Raw genomic sequence first — 14,670 nt, 5'->3', positions numbered from 1 at the left:
GGTAGCACGTGAAGGTCAATAGGTGGACTTGGGGACAGGCAGTAAGAAGGAGTAATATGCGCTCCGCTGGTAGTCCTTAGTTATGGTCTAGGGCAGGTTCCTCGTAGAGTACGTAGAAGATGAAAGAGATAATTATGATATGGTGAGCCTATAGTTTTCAAGTATGCGTTTCTAGGTATAGATAGGTTGGCTTGTGCATGCTACTTGCATTCTACTCTGTGCTGTGAAACAGTCTGTGTCCTCTTTTTTTATTTGGTGGTGAGTACATAAATATATGTGGTGTTTTTTCTCTGTAAAACATTAAAAAAATCGGACATGTTGGCTGGTATTGACAAATGTTTATCTTCAAATGCTGTATTGGACTTGTTAATGTTGTGAAAGTTAAATATTTTAAAAATAGATTTTGAATTTCGCGCCCTGCATTTGAGCTGGATTGTTGTCATAGGTGTACCGGCGTCGGGCTGCAGCACCATAACAGGTTAACAGGTGTGGCGATCTAAAAAGTTAATTTGTGCAATTTCTTTCCTTCGTAATGAAGTTTGAGCCATCAGTTGTGTTGTAACAAGGTTGGGGGGTATACAGAAGATAGCCCTTATTAGGTAAAAACGCAAGTCCATATTACGGCAAAAGCGAACAGCTCAAATAAGCAAAAATAAACTACAGTCCATCATTACTTTAAGACATCAAGGTCAGTCAATACGGAAAATGTTAAGAACTTTGAAGTTTCTTCAAGTGCAGTCGCAAAAACCATCAAGCGCTATGATGAAACTGACTCTCATAAGGACCGCTACAGGAATGGAATACCCAYYGTTACCTCTGCAGCAGAGAAGAAGTTKATTAGAGCTACCAGCCTCAGAAATTGCAGCCGAAATAAATGCTTCACAGAGTTCAAGTAACAGACACATCTCAACATCAACTGTTCAGAGGAGACTGCGTGGATCAGGCCTTCATGGTCAAATTGCTGCAAAGAATCCACTTCTAAAGGACACCTGTAAGAAGAGGAGACTTGCTTGGGCAAAGAAAGACGAGCAATGGACATCAGACCGGTGGAAATGTATCCTAAGGTCTGGAGTCCAAATTGGAGATTTTTGGTTCCAACCACCGTGTCAGTCACAACGTCAACAGTGAAGAGGCGACTCCGAGATGCTGGCCTTCTTGGCAGAGTTTCTCTGTCCAGTGTCTGTGTTCTTTTGCCCATCTTATTATTTTTTATTGGCCATCAGATGTGMCTTTTTCTTTGCAACTCTGCCTAGAAGGCCAGCATCCCGGAGTCGCCTCTTCACTGTTGACATTGAGACTGGTGTTTTGCGGGTACTATTTAKTGAAGCTGCCAGTTGAGGACTTGTGAGGCATCTGTATCTCAAAATAGACACTAATGTACTTGTCCTCTTGCTCAGTTGTGCACCGGGGCCTCCCACTCCTCTTTCTATTCTGGTTAGAGACAGTTTGTGCTGTTCTGTGAAGGGAGTAGTACACAGCGTTGTACAAGATCCTCAGTTTCTTGGCAATTTCTCGCATGGAATAGCCTTCATTTCTCAGAACAAGAATAGACTGACGGGTTTCAGAAGAAAGTACTTTGTTCCTGCCCATTTTGAGCCTGTAATCGAACCCACAAATGCTGATGCTCCAGATACTCAACTAGTCTAAAGAAGGCAGGTAGCCGGTAGCCAAGCAAGTAGCCTAGTGGTTAGAGCTTTGGACTAGTAACCGAAAGGTTGCAAGATCGAATCCCCGAGCTGACAAGGTAAAAATCTGTCATTCTGCCCCTGAACAAGGAAGATAACCCACTGTTCCTAGGCCGTCATTGAAAATAAGAATTTGCTCTTAACTGACTTGCCTAGTTAAATAAAGGTTCAATAAAAAGGCCAGTTTTATTGCTTCTTTAATCAGAACAACAGTTTTCAGCTGTGCTAACAATTGTAAAAGGGMTTTCTAATGATCAATTAGCCTTTTAAAATGATAAACTTGGATTAGCTAAAACAACATGCCATTGGAACACAGGAGTGATGGTTGCTGATACTGGGCCTCTGTACACCTATGTAGACATGTAAAAAATCTACCATTTCCAGCTACAATAGTATTTTACAACATTAACCATGTCTACACTGTATTTCTGATCAATTTGATGTTATTTTAATGGCCCAAAAATMTGCTTTTCTTTCAAAAACAAGGACATTTCTAAGTGACCCCAAGATTTTGAAAGGTAATGTCTATATATATTTTTTTAATCATTTGAATACATAAAAAAATATAGAATAAAAAAAGTTCCGTCCCCAAACGTGTTTGTGGGTGGTGTAAAATAAAATAGTTGCTATGGATGGGGCTCATTGTTGGGTTAATGGGTTAATGTGACATAGTGACCCCCATGTAAACTCTGTAGACTTCTGTATGCTCTTCTGTTCAACTCTAAAGTTTAATTAGAACAATGGATACCTTTATATTTGAGTCATTTCAGCAATTCATTCTACAGAGTTAATTAAARTCAGTAAAAAGTTTAATGAGAGGAGTATCTGTCAACACCACCACCTTTTAACAATAAATACAAATGCACAAAGGGAAACATCTTAAAAGTAAATGATTTACTCTCCTGTACCTTTTAAATGGTTCAGGATGTGTTCCATCTAGATTACAATTCCCTATACAAAACATTTTACAATGGCAGAGAGAGCCTCATTAAAGTCCTAACTGAAGAGCTTTTACATTTGTCAAGGAGAAGAGGGAGGCAGTACATCACGGAGTGTCAGCGGCATGCGCTGAAAACCCTCTCTGAAGTGGTCTAAGTGGAGACGGATGTTGTACTGAGGTAAAATGTCAAGTGCTCGTCAGAGGCAAAATGTTCCCCAAGCTGTCAAATATCCAACCAACCTGGCTCTAATCCTAGTGACAACCAACACCTCCCTCTACAGGTAGCACCAGGAGATGTTGGATTGTCTAAACAAATGCTTCCAAGTACTTAAAATCATGCAATGCCCGTAGCAGGTGAAACAATGATGAAACAATGAAATATTTGCTGCAGGTACAGTACCAGTCAAAAGTTTGGACACACCAAACTCTTTCAAGGGTTTTTCTTTATTTGTACTATTTTCTACATTGTAGAATAATAGTTAAGACAAACAACTATTGAACAACACATATGGAATCATGTAGTAACCAAAGAAGTGTTAAACAAATCAAAATCTATTTTCTAATTTTAGATTCTTRGAAGTAGCCCCCCTTCGCCTTGATGACAGCTTTGCACTCTTGCCATTCTCTCAACCAGCTTCATGAGGAATGCTTTTCCAACATTCTTGAAGGAGTTCCCACATATGCTGAGCACTTGTTAACTGCTTTTCCTTCTCTCTGCGGTCCATCTCATCCCAAAACAACTCGATTGGGTTGAGGTCGGGTGATTGTGGAGGCCAGGTCATCTGATGCAGCACTCCATCACTCTCCTTCTTGGTCAAATAGCCATTACACAACCTGGAGGTGTGTTGGGTCATTGTCCTGTTGAAAAACAAATGATAGTGGGACTAAGCGCATACCAGTTGGGATGGCGTATCGCTACAGAATGCTGTGGTAGCCATGCTGGTTAAGTGTGCCTTGAATTCTAAATAAATAAATAAATAGGATCCCAGACAGTGTCACCAACAAAGCCCCCCACACCATCACACCACCTCCTCCATGCTTCACGGTGGGAAAACACACGTGGAGATCATCCATTCACACTACTCTGCTGCGTCTCACAAAGACACAGCGGCTGGAACCAAAAATCGCAAATTTGGACTCCTCAGACCAAAGTACAGATTTCCACCGGTCTAATGTCCATTGCTCGTGTTTCTTGGCCCAAGCAAGTCCTTTCTTCTTATTGGTGTCTTTAGTAGTGGTTTCTTTGCAGCAATTCACTAGGAAGGCCTGATTCACGCATTCTCCTCTGAACAGTTGAAGTTGAGATGTGTCTGTTACTAAGGTGCAGTTAACTCTAATGAACTTATCCTCTGTGGCCGAGGCAACTCTGGGTCTTCCTTTCCTGTGGCGGCTCCTCATGAGTGACAGTTTCAGCTCAGTGCTTGAGGTTTTGCGATTTATGACATTTTCCAGATTAAGAACATGAAGGTCAGGTCAAAGTAAGGATGGACTGTCGTTTCTCTTTGGCTTATTTGAAGCTGTCTTCCATAATATGGACTCGTAATTTACCAAATAGGGCTATCTTGTGTATACCATGCCTACCTTGTTACAACAAACTGATTGGCTCAAACGCATTAAGGAGGAAGAATTCCACAAATTTCACTTAACAAGGCACACCTGTTAATGGAAATGCATTCCAGGTGACTACCTCATGGAAGCTGGTTGAGAGAACACGCAAAGGTGTGTAAAGCTGTCATCAACAGCCAAGGGGCGTACTTTTGAAGATTCTCAAATATAAAATATATATTTGGATTTGTTTAAGACTTTATTTTGGTTACTACATAGTTCCCATATGTTGTATTTCCTAGTTTTGCTTCACTATTAACTCTACAATGTAGAAAATAGACAAATAAAGACAAATCCTGGAATGAGTAGGTGTGTCCAAACTTTGACTGGTATTGTATATTAATATCAAATTTTCCACATCTGTGACATGTGAATGAGAGATAGGAAGTACAGTATCTCATTACCATGCTGCCAAATAAAACAGTACAATGGTTTTCAAAAACAAGGAGGACTAAGAATTCTCAGATTTTTGTTATACTTTCCTGCAAAAGCTTTCCTCAACCCGCTTCACCAATTCACTAAAAAGTAATATTTACCTCAAACTGAAAATCCATCGTGGAAGCCAAGCCAGGGGCTAATTCAGAAGCTAGCCTGAAGCTAACCAGTAGCTACTCCGATAGCTAGCCAGAAGCTAATCTGTAGCTGCCCGAAATTAGCCGGTTTGCTGGCTAGCGTTGGTTTTCAGCTGCCCTCGTGTTGTGGTCATCAGCTATTCCTTAGCTCGATAATCTACCGGCACTTTTGTGCAACGCGACTCGGACCGGAGCATTCCGGGACTTTTCTTCTCTCAGTTTCCCCGGATTCCAGCCGCAGGCTTGGTCACGCACCTTGACTTTCGCGCTAGCTATGGCAAACCGTGTGACGATTGGCTTACGTCGACCCGGAGCAAACTCAAATCATCCTGGAGCTAGCCAGCTGGGAGTCATCACCATCGCGGACACGTTTCTTTTGTGCTGCTGCAGATACGGAACCCCACCGGCCTTCACGTCCTGACTGCCGACGTTATCTGCCCGAGGGATTTATCCAGCTGGCACCTCCGTCCGCGACGTTACTGAACGCTCACCTGAGGCGCTAATCGTTAGCTGTTTATCGGCTGCACCTGAAAGCATCGGACAACTATTATTTATTTTTATTTTTATTTTAATTTTATTTTTTTTCTCCTGTGTCACTATATCTATTGCAATTTGGATTGATCCCCTCTTCACACCGGAACCGCACACACGGAACCCCACTAACTGTACGACGGAAACGCACGAGGTATCTAACAAACAGACCTCCATCCCATGCTGCTACCGGCAGCCACATACCCGGCCAGCGTCGGATCGCCACGACCCAACCAACCTCTACTCACTGGACCCTTATTGATCACCCGATTAAGCATGCCTCCTTAATGTAAATATGCCTTGTCCATTGCTGTTCTGGTTAATGTTTATTGGCTTATTTTCACTGTAGAGATTCTAGCCCTGTTCACTATACCATATCCAACCTCTCAGTTCACACCCAACATATGCGATGACATCACCTGGTTTCAATGAGGTTTTCTAGAGACAATATCTCTCTCATCATCACTCAATACCTAGGTCTACCTCCACTGTATTCACATCCTACCATAACCTTTGTGTCTGTACATTATTCCTTTAACTAATTTATCGCCCCCAGAAACCTCCTGCTACTCTCTGCTCCAGTAGCTCTAGGCGACAAGCTCATAATGCTTTAAGCCGTACCCTTATCTACTCCCTCGTGTCGCTCTGGTGATGTAGAGTTGAATCCAGGCCCTGCAGTACCTGGCTCCACTCTATTCCTCAGGCGCTCTCTTTTGATGACTTCTGTAACCGGAAATAGCCTTGGCTTCATGCATGTCTCGCCCCTTGTAGTGCGGCCTGCTGTTTATGTAGTCACGGTACACTGTGTTCATGTAGTACCTGTGTAATCACTGTGTATCGCTCGTCACTGTCTGTGATTACACTATATTCTGTGTTATGTAGTCACTGTCGTACATGGCTGTAGTTATGTAGTCCACTGTGTGACGCACTGTATTTGTACTCGTAACTTGTGTACATGCTGTGTTATGTAGTCACTGGTAACACTGTGTTATGTGTCACTGTGTAATGCTGTATTATGATAGTCACTGGTTTACACAATATCTGAGTCGTATGGTTTTCGGTTTCCCCTGGGTTTCAACATTGACATAGAAGGGAAATGAGATCAAATTGACTTTAACTGGCATCAGTAGGGAATCATCAGGGATTCTAGCCTAATCCTCAAGTCTCAAAGGGTTAGGACAGCTCTCTCTCTCTCTCCTCTCTGCTCTCTCTCTCTCTCTCTCTCTCTCTTCTCTCTCTCTCTCTCTCTCTCTCTCTCCCTCCTTTCTCTCTCTCTTCTCTCTCTCTCTCCTCTCTCTCTCTCTCTCCCTCTCTCTCTCTACTCAGTGTATCATTTCAGGGCTTTCCTCTTCCGCTCTCGGTACAGGGATGCCTTAAGACTGAAGCAGAGTGTTTTTCGCCCTCCTGGTTTGGGTGATGATAGTTGATTGACAGGGCCTGTGGGGTAAACCCATATGATATGTGTCTGAGTGATGTGGAGGAGGAGAGGATGTGTCTGTCTTCCAGGCAGCAGGTGCATTCCAACTGCACTACTTTGACTAGGGCACAGAGGGCTTATTTTGGGTTCCCCGCATCCTCCTACTTGTTATGGGAACTCTTTTCATCATGTCTTCCCCCCTCAGGGGGTTGTTGTCTACCTTTGTCAGGTGGGAGGAGGGAAATAACTCACCCCAAAAGTTTGGGAAACTCATTCAATTATATCTCTATTTCCTCTGATAGAAACTTCATTCTGCACTCACAAATTCATTTTCCATTAAATTGTGAATTGTTAAAGTCTGTCATCCCTTTTTGTGAAGTGCACTTACTGAGTATTTTGTTCACATCGTGTTGCAGCAGTAGGTTTTGCAGCAGTAAGTGTCTTTATGTCTAACACAAGTTCAATTTAAACTTCACATTCATTGTAATTACTAAGGAGTCTGTTCCAATCGTATATGCCATTTTATTTTCAAAGTATGTAATTAGCTAATGTGATTTTTAAACCTCCTCATCTTTTTTCCTAAAAATGTTAAATTCTCTTGATAAGATGATTGGTTTGGTTTTAATTCCATCTCCCTTTAAATGCTCTTTTGAAACCTTTTCATGTGCGTTCACTCAAACATTTGTCTCGAGGGTGTTATGTGAACTGCTCTGGCTAAGATCAATTTAATTATCAGTTACCAAATGCGTAAAGAACTTTAATGGTCAGTTTCACTGCTATAGAAACCAAACTCACAGAGTGTTTTAAGAGTTCAGCTCTCAGGCATTTTAAAGGGGCAATCTAGAATTGATTTGTACATCCATTTTTATTTTTTTTACTTTTATTATTATTGAAGAATATAACTTATAAATGCCTCATGAGCTTAGTTCAGCGGTCTTACTCCGTCACAATCCAAAAATCTAATTTATCCAGCCCCATCACTCAGCAGTTTACCAAACAGGAAGCGGCATTGTTGTTGTTTGAATCTCAGATTGCCCCTTTAAATTCTACAAACTCATTCTATTGAAGCTTTTTGAGAATTCCAGAATCCTGCTCTGAAGGACACTGGGGGAGATGCAGGGAAAGTAGATATATGAACTAACACACACTAACACACACACAGATATGCACACACACACACATTCCTCATCCTTGGGTGTGTTTTCTTTTTCAGGACAATCAAGGCAGAGGTGTACGACTGGGACAGAGATGGAAGGTAAGGAAGCTACAGACACACAAACCCTCCCCCACACACCCCCCCACACAATAATGTTTCCACTTGATTAGTTTCCAGACGAGAAATTATTTATGCATGAAGGGCAGAAGTATGATTTGTGTTAGGACATTCCTTATCACGTTTTACAAGATAAAGCACCACGACAACACTCTCATGTTTCACTACTACAACACTGTTATGTTTCACTACTACAACACTGTCATGTGTTTCACTACTACAACACTGTAATGTGTTTCACTACTACAACACTCTCATGTTTCCACTACTACAACGCGTAATGTGTTTCACTACTACAACACTGTTATGTGTTTCACTACTACAACACTGTCATGTTTCACTACTACAACACTGTCATGTTGTTTCACTACTACAACACTGTCATGTGTTTCACTACTACAACACTGTTATGTTTTACTACTACAACACTCTCATGTTTCACTACTACAACACTGTCATGTGTTTCACTACTACAGCACTGTCATGTTTCACTACTACAACACTGTTATGTTTCACTACTACAACACTCTCATGTTTCACTACTACAACACTGTCATGTGTTTCACTACTACAACACTGTTATGTTTTCACTACTACAGCACTGTTATGTGTTTCACTACTACAACACTGTTATGTTTCACTACTACAACACTCTCATGTTTCACTACTACAACACTGTTATGTGTTTCACTACTACAACACTCTCATGTTTCACTACTACACACTCTGTCATGTGTTTCACTACTACAACACTGTTATGTTTCACTACTACAACACTGTTATGTGTTTCACTACTACAGCACTGTCATGTGTTCACTACTACAACACTGTTATGTTTCACTACTACAACACTTCATGTGTTTCACTACTACAGCACTGTCATGTTTCACTACTACAACACTGTTATGTTTCACTACTACAGCACTGTTATGTGTTCACTACTACAACACTGTTATGTTTCACTACTACAACACTGTTATGTGTTTCACTACTACAACACTCTCATGTTTCACTACTACAACACTGTCATGTGTTTCACTACTACAGCACTGTCATGTGTTTCACTACTACAACACTGTTATGTTTCACTACTACAACACTGTTATGTTTCACTACTACAACACTGTTATGTGTTCACTACTACAACACTCTCATGTTTCACTACTACAACACTGTCATGTGTTTCACTACTACAACACTGTTATGTTTCACTACTACAGCACTGTTATGTGTTTCACTACTACAACACTGTTATGTGTTTCACTAACTACAACACTGTTATGTGTTTCACTACTACAACACTGTCATGTTTCACTACTACAACACTGTCATGTGTTTCACTACTACAACACTGTTATGTGTTTCACTACTACAACACTGTATGTTTCACTACTAAACACTGTTATGTTGTTCACTACTAACACACTGTATGTGTTTCACTAACAACACTGGTATGTGTTCACTACTACAACACTCTCATGTTTCACTACTACAACACTGTTCATGGTGTTTCACTACTACAACACATGGTATGTGTTTCACTACTACAACACTGGTATGTGTTTCACTACTACAACACTCTCATGTTTCACTACTACAACACTGGTATGTGTTTCACTACTAACACCTCTCATGTTTCACTACTACAACACTCATGTTTCACTACTACAACACTGTCATGTTTCACTACTACAACACTGTCATGTGTTTCACTACTACAACACTGTTATGTTTCACTACTACAACACTGTTATGTGTTTCACTACTACAACACTGTATGTGTTTCACTACTACAACACTGTATGGTTTCACTACTACAACACTTATGTTTCACTACTACAACACTGTTATGTTTCACTACTACAACACTGTTATGTTTTCACTACACAACACTGTATGTTCACTACTTCAACACTCTCATATTTCAGTACTACAACACTGGTATGTGTTTCACTACTTCAACACTGGTATGTGTTTCACTACTACAACATGTTATGTTTCACTACTACAACACTGTTATGTGTTTCACTACTTCAACACTGTCATGTTTCACTACTTCAACACTCTCATATTTCAGTACTAACAGGTATTGTTTCACTACTACAACACTGGTATGTGTTTCACTACTACAACACTGTTATGTGTTTCACTACTACAACACTGTCAATGTTTTTTCACTACTACAACACTGTTATGTTTCACTACTACAACACTGTCATGTTGTTTTCACTACTACAACACTGTCATGTTTCACTACTACAACACTGTCATGTTTCACTACTAAACACGTTGTTTCACTACTACAACAACTGTTATGTTTCCCTACTACAACACTGTTATGTGTTTCACTACTACAACACTCTCATGTTCACTACTACAACACTGTTATGTTTTCACTACTACAACACTGTCATGTTTTCACTACTACAACACTGTCATGTTTCACTACTACAACACTGTTATGTGTTTCAACTACACTATTTCACTACTAACAGACACTCTCATGTTTCACTACTACAACACTGCTATATGTGTCAGCAGCTTAATTCCTGCTCTTTTGAGGCAAATACACAATACATCCATCATATTTCTAAATTTCTACCCCCCAGAGGGAATGTCTATGTACACAGTCTGACATTTTGTTGTTGTGATGTACTTTACCTTCCAGCCATGACTTCATCGGTGAATTCACCACCAGCTACCGAGACCTGTCCCGGGGCCAGAGCCAGTTCAATGTGTACGAGGTGAGTGGAGAGGAAGGGAGGGTGGGTGGGAGGCAGGGCACTCACCCAATTTGTCTCCCAAAGGCATACAGATAAAACAGAGAATAACATAATAAACCAAAGAAACATATCAAATAGACCACAGGCCCATAATATCTCTGCAACCCAGTTAGGAGACGTACAGTACATTACAGTACTACAATATTAGCATTAGCGCCAGTGTCTACTCAACCTTATGCTAGCATTAGCATAACTTCCCCTGGTTCACACTGAACCCCACTGAGTTTGGCTGAGTTTGGCAACCTGGACATCATAGTGGATGATGTAAGGGATTAGAAGGAGATGAAAAGTTATAGTGCAGTGCTAGAGGGCCAGGCCTAGATTATACTTCTCTCCCATGGGTATTATGCATACTTAGGTTACGTATTATGTAACCTACATAGTGCACTACTTTTGAACAGATCCTTATTGGCCCAGGTCAAAAGTAGTGCCCTATATAGGGAATAGGGTACTGTACAGTGAAGTGAAYATAAGGATAATAGTCCTTGGCCCTCTGAGTCTACTGCTGATCCCTGATAATTAAAACTGTTGGCNAGTCTACTGCTGATCCCTGATAATTAAAACTGTTGGCACGTTACATTAAGTACTGACATTGGAAAGGGGAAATGGGGGATACCTAGTCAGTTGTACAACTGAATGCTTTATACTGAAATGTTTCTTCCCCCATTTAACCCACAACCCTCTGAATCAGAGAGGTGCGGGGGGCTGCCATAATCGGCATTCACGTCTTCGGCTCCAGGGGAACAGTGGGTTAACTGCCTTGCTCAGGGGGCAGAACGACAGATTTTTACTTTGTCAGTTCGGGGATTCGATCCAACAACCTTTCGGTTACTGGCCCAACGCTCTAACCACTAGGGGAAGGGAGCGAGAGAATGACCGTACGACACACCACATATTCACCTTGCACACCCTAATTGACAAAGAAACAAACCAAGGTCTTCTCATACTTTTTTGATTTCAAAAAAGCTTTTCACTTATTTTGTCATGAGGGTCTGCTTTACAAATTGATGGAAAGTGGTGTTGGGGGGGAAAACATACAACATTATAAAATCTATGTACACAAACAACAAGTGGTGCAGTTAAAATTGGCAAAAAACATAAATTTCTTTCCACAGGGCCATGGGTTGAGACAGGGATCCAGCTTAAGCCCCACCCTCTTCAACATATATATCAATGAATTGGCAAGGGCACTAGAACAGTCTGCAGCACCCGGTCTCACCCTACTAGAATCTGAAGTCAAATGTCTACTGTWTGCTGATGATCTGGTGCTTCTGTCCCCAACCAAGGAGGGCCTATAGCAGCACCTAGATCTTCTGCACAAATTCTGTCAAACCTGGGCCCTGACAGTAAATCTCAGTAGGACAAAAAATAATGGTGTTCCAAAAATGGTCCAGTTGCCAGGACCACAAATAAAAAAATACCATCTAGACACCGTTGCCGTTGAGCACACAAAAAACGATACTACCTGAGCCTAAACATCAGCGCCACAGGTAACTTCCACAAAGCTGTGAACAATCTGAGAGACAAGGCAAGAAGGGCCTTCTACGCCATCAAAAGGAACAAAAAAATTGACATACCATCTAAGATCTGGCAAATAATACTTTAATCAGTTATAGAAACCATTGTGAGGTCTGCTCACCAACCAAGAATTCACAAAATGGGACAAACACCAAATTGAGATTCTACATGTAGAATTCTGCAAAAATATCCTCTGTGTACAACGTAAAACCCCAAATAATGCATGCAGAGCAGAATTTGGCCAATACCCGCTATTTATCAAAATCCAGAAAATATCCGTTAAATTCTACAACCACCTAAAAGGAAGTGATTCCCAAACATTCCATAACAAAGCTCTGTTCACAAACACAAACAGACCCCACAGAGCCCCAGGACAGCAACACAATTAGACCCAACCAAATCATGAGAAAACAACTAGATAAATACTTGACACATTGGAAGGAATCAACAAAAAACAGTTACAACACTGTATAGAGCCATAATATGACATTTGAAATGTCTTTATTCTTTTCAAACTTTGGTGAGTGTAATGTCTACTGTCATTTTTATTTTTAATATTATCTATTTCACTTATTATGGCAAACTAAATATATGTTTCCCATAGAGAGAGAGAGAGAGAGAGAGAGAGAGAGAGAGAGAGAGAGAGAGAGAGACCTGTGTTGTATGGTTTGACCCAGCTACTGAGTGATTAAGTCTGTAGGGGGAGATGAGAGGGGAAGCCTGGGTGTTTTACCAGGCCAGGAAAAGAACCCTGTCAGAACCGTGACAGACAGGCTAGAGATGCCTGGGGGAGAACCACAACACCGTGACAGAGAGGGTAGAGAGGCCTGGGGGAGAACCACAACACCGTGACAGAGAGGATAGAGATGCCTGGGGGAGAACCACAACACCGTGACAGAGAGGGTAGAGAGGCCTGGNCCAGGTAAGTTGACTGAGAACACGTTCTCATTTGCAGCAACGACCTGGGGAATAGTTACAGGGGACAGGAGGGGGATGAATGAGCCAATTGTAAACTGGGGATTATTAGGTGACCGTGATGGTTTGAGGGCCAGATTGGGAATTTAGCCAGGACACTGGGGTTAACACCCCTACTCTTACGATAAGTGCCATGGGATCTTTAATGACCTCAGAGAGTCAGGACACCCATTTAACATCCCATCCGAAAGACAGCACCCGACACAGGGCAGTGTACCCACTGCCCTGGGGCATTGCGATATTTAAAACTCCTACTGGCCCTCCAACACCACTTCCAGCAGCATCTGGTCTCCCATCCAGGGACTGACCAGGACCAACCCTGCTTAGCTTCAGAAGCAAGCCAGCAGAGGTATGCAGGGTGGTATACTGCTGACTTAAGATCTGGCAAAAAATACTTTAATCAGTTATAGAAACCATTGTGAGGTCTGCTCACCAACCAAGAATTCACAAAATGGGACAAACACCAAATTGAGATTCTGCATGCAGAATTCTGCAAAAATATCCTCTGTGTACAACGTAAAACCCCAAATAATGCATGCAGAGCAGAATTTGGCCAATACCCGCTATTTATCGAAATCCAAAAAATATCCGTTAAATTCTACAACCACCTAAAAGGAAGTGATTCCCAAACATTCCATAACAAAGCTCTGTTCACAAACACAAACAGACCCACAGAGCCCCAGGACAGCAACACAATTAGACCGAACCAAATCATGAGAAAACAACTAGATAAATACTTGACACATTGGAAGGAATCAACAAAAAACGGAGCACACTAGAATGCTATTTGGCCCTAAACAGAGAGTTTCACAGTGGCAGAATACCTGACCACTGTGACTGACCCAAAATGAAGGGAAGCTTTGACTATGTACAGACTCAGTGAGCATAGCCTTGCTATTGAGAAAGGCCGCCGTACGCAGACATGGCTCTCAAGAGAAGACAGGCTATGTGCACACTGCCCACAAAATGAGGTGGAAACTGAGCTGCACTTCCTAAATACCTGCCAAATGTATGACCATATTAGAGACTCATATTTCCCTCAGATTACACAGATCCACAAAGAATTAGAAAACAAACCCAACATTGATAAACTCCCATAACTATTGGGTGAAATACCACCGTTTGCCATCACAGCAGCAAGATTTGTGACCTGTTGCCACAAGAAAAGGGCAACCGTTTACAAACTCCATTGTAAATACAACCCATATTTATGTTTACTTTCCCTTTGGTACTTTAACTATTTGCACATCGTTACAACACTGTACAGAGCCATAATATGACATTTGAAATGTCTTTATTCTTTTCGAACTTTGGTGAGTGTAATGTCTACTGTTATTTATTTTTTTATATATTATTTATTTCACTTATTAT

Source organism: Salvelinus sp. IW2-2015, linkage group LG17 (assembly GCF_002910315.2).
Source record: "Salvelinus sp. IW2-2015 linkage group LG17, ASM291031v2, whole genome shotgun sequence".
NCBI lineage: Eukaryota > Metazoa > Chordata > Actinopteri > Salmoniformes > Salmonidae > Salvelinus > Salvelinus sp. IW2-2015.
The sequence above is the reverse complement of the archived record's forward strand: the minus strand, read 5'-3'. Positions refer to the sequence as shown.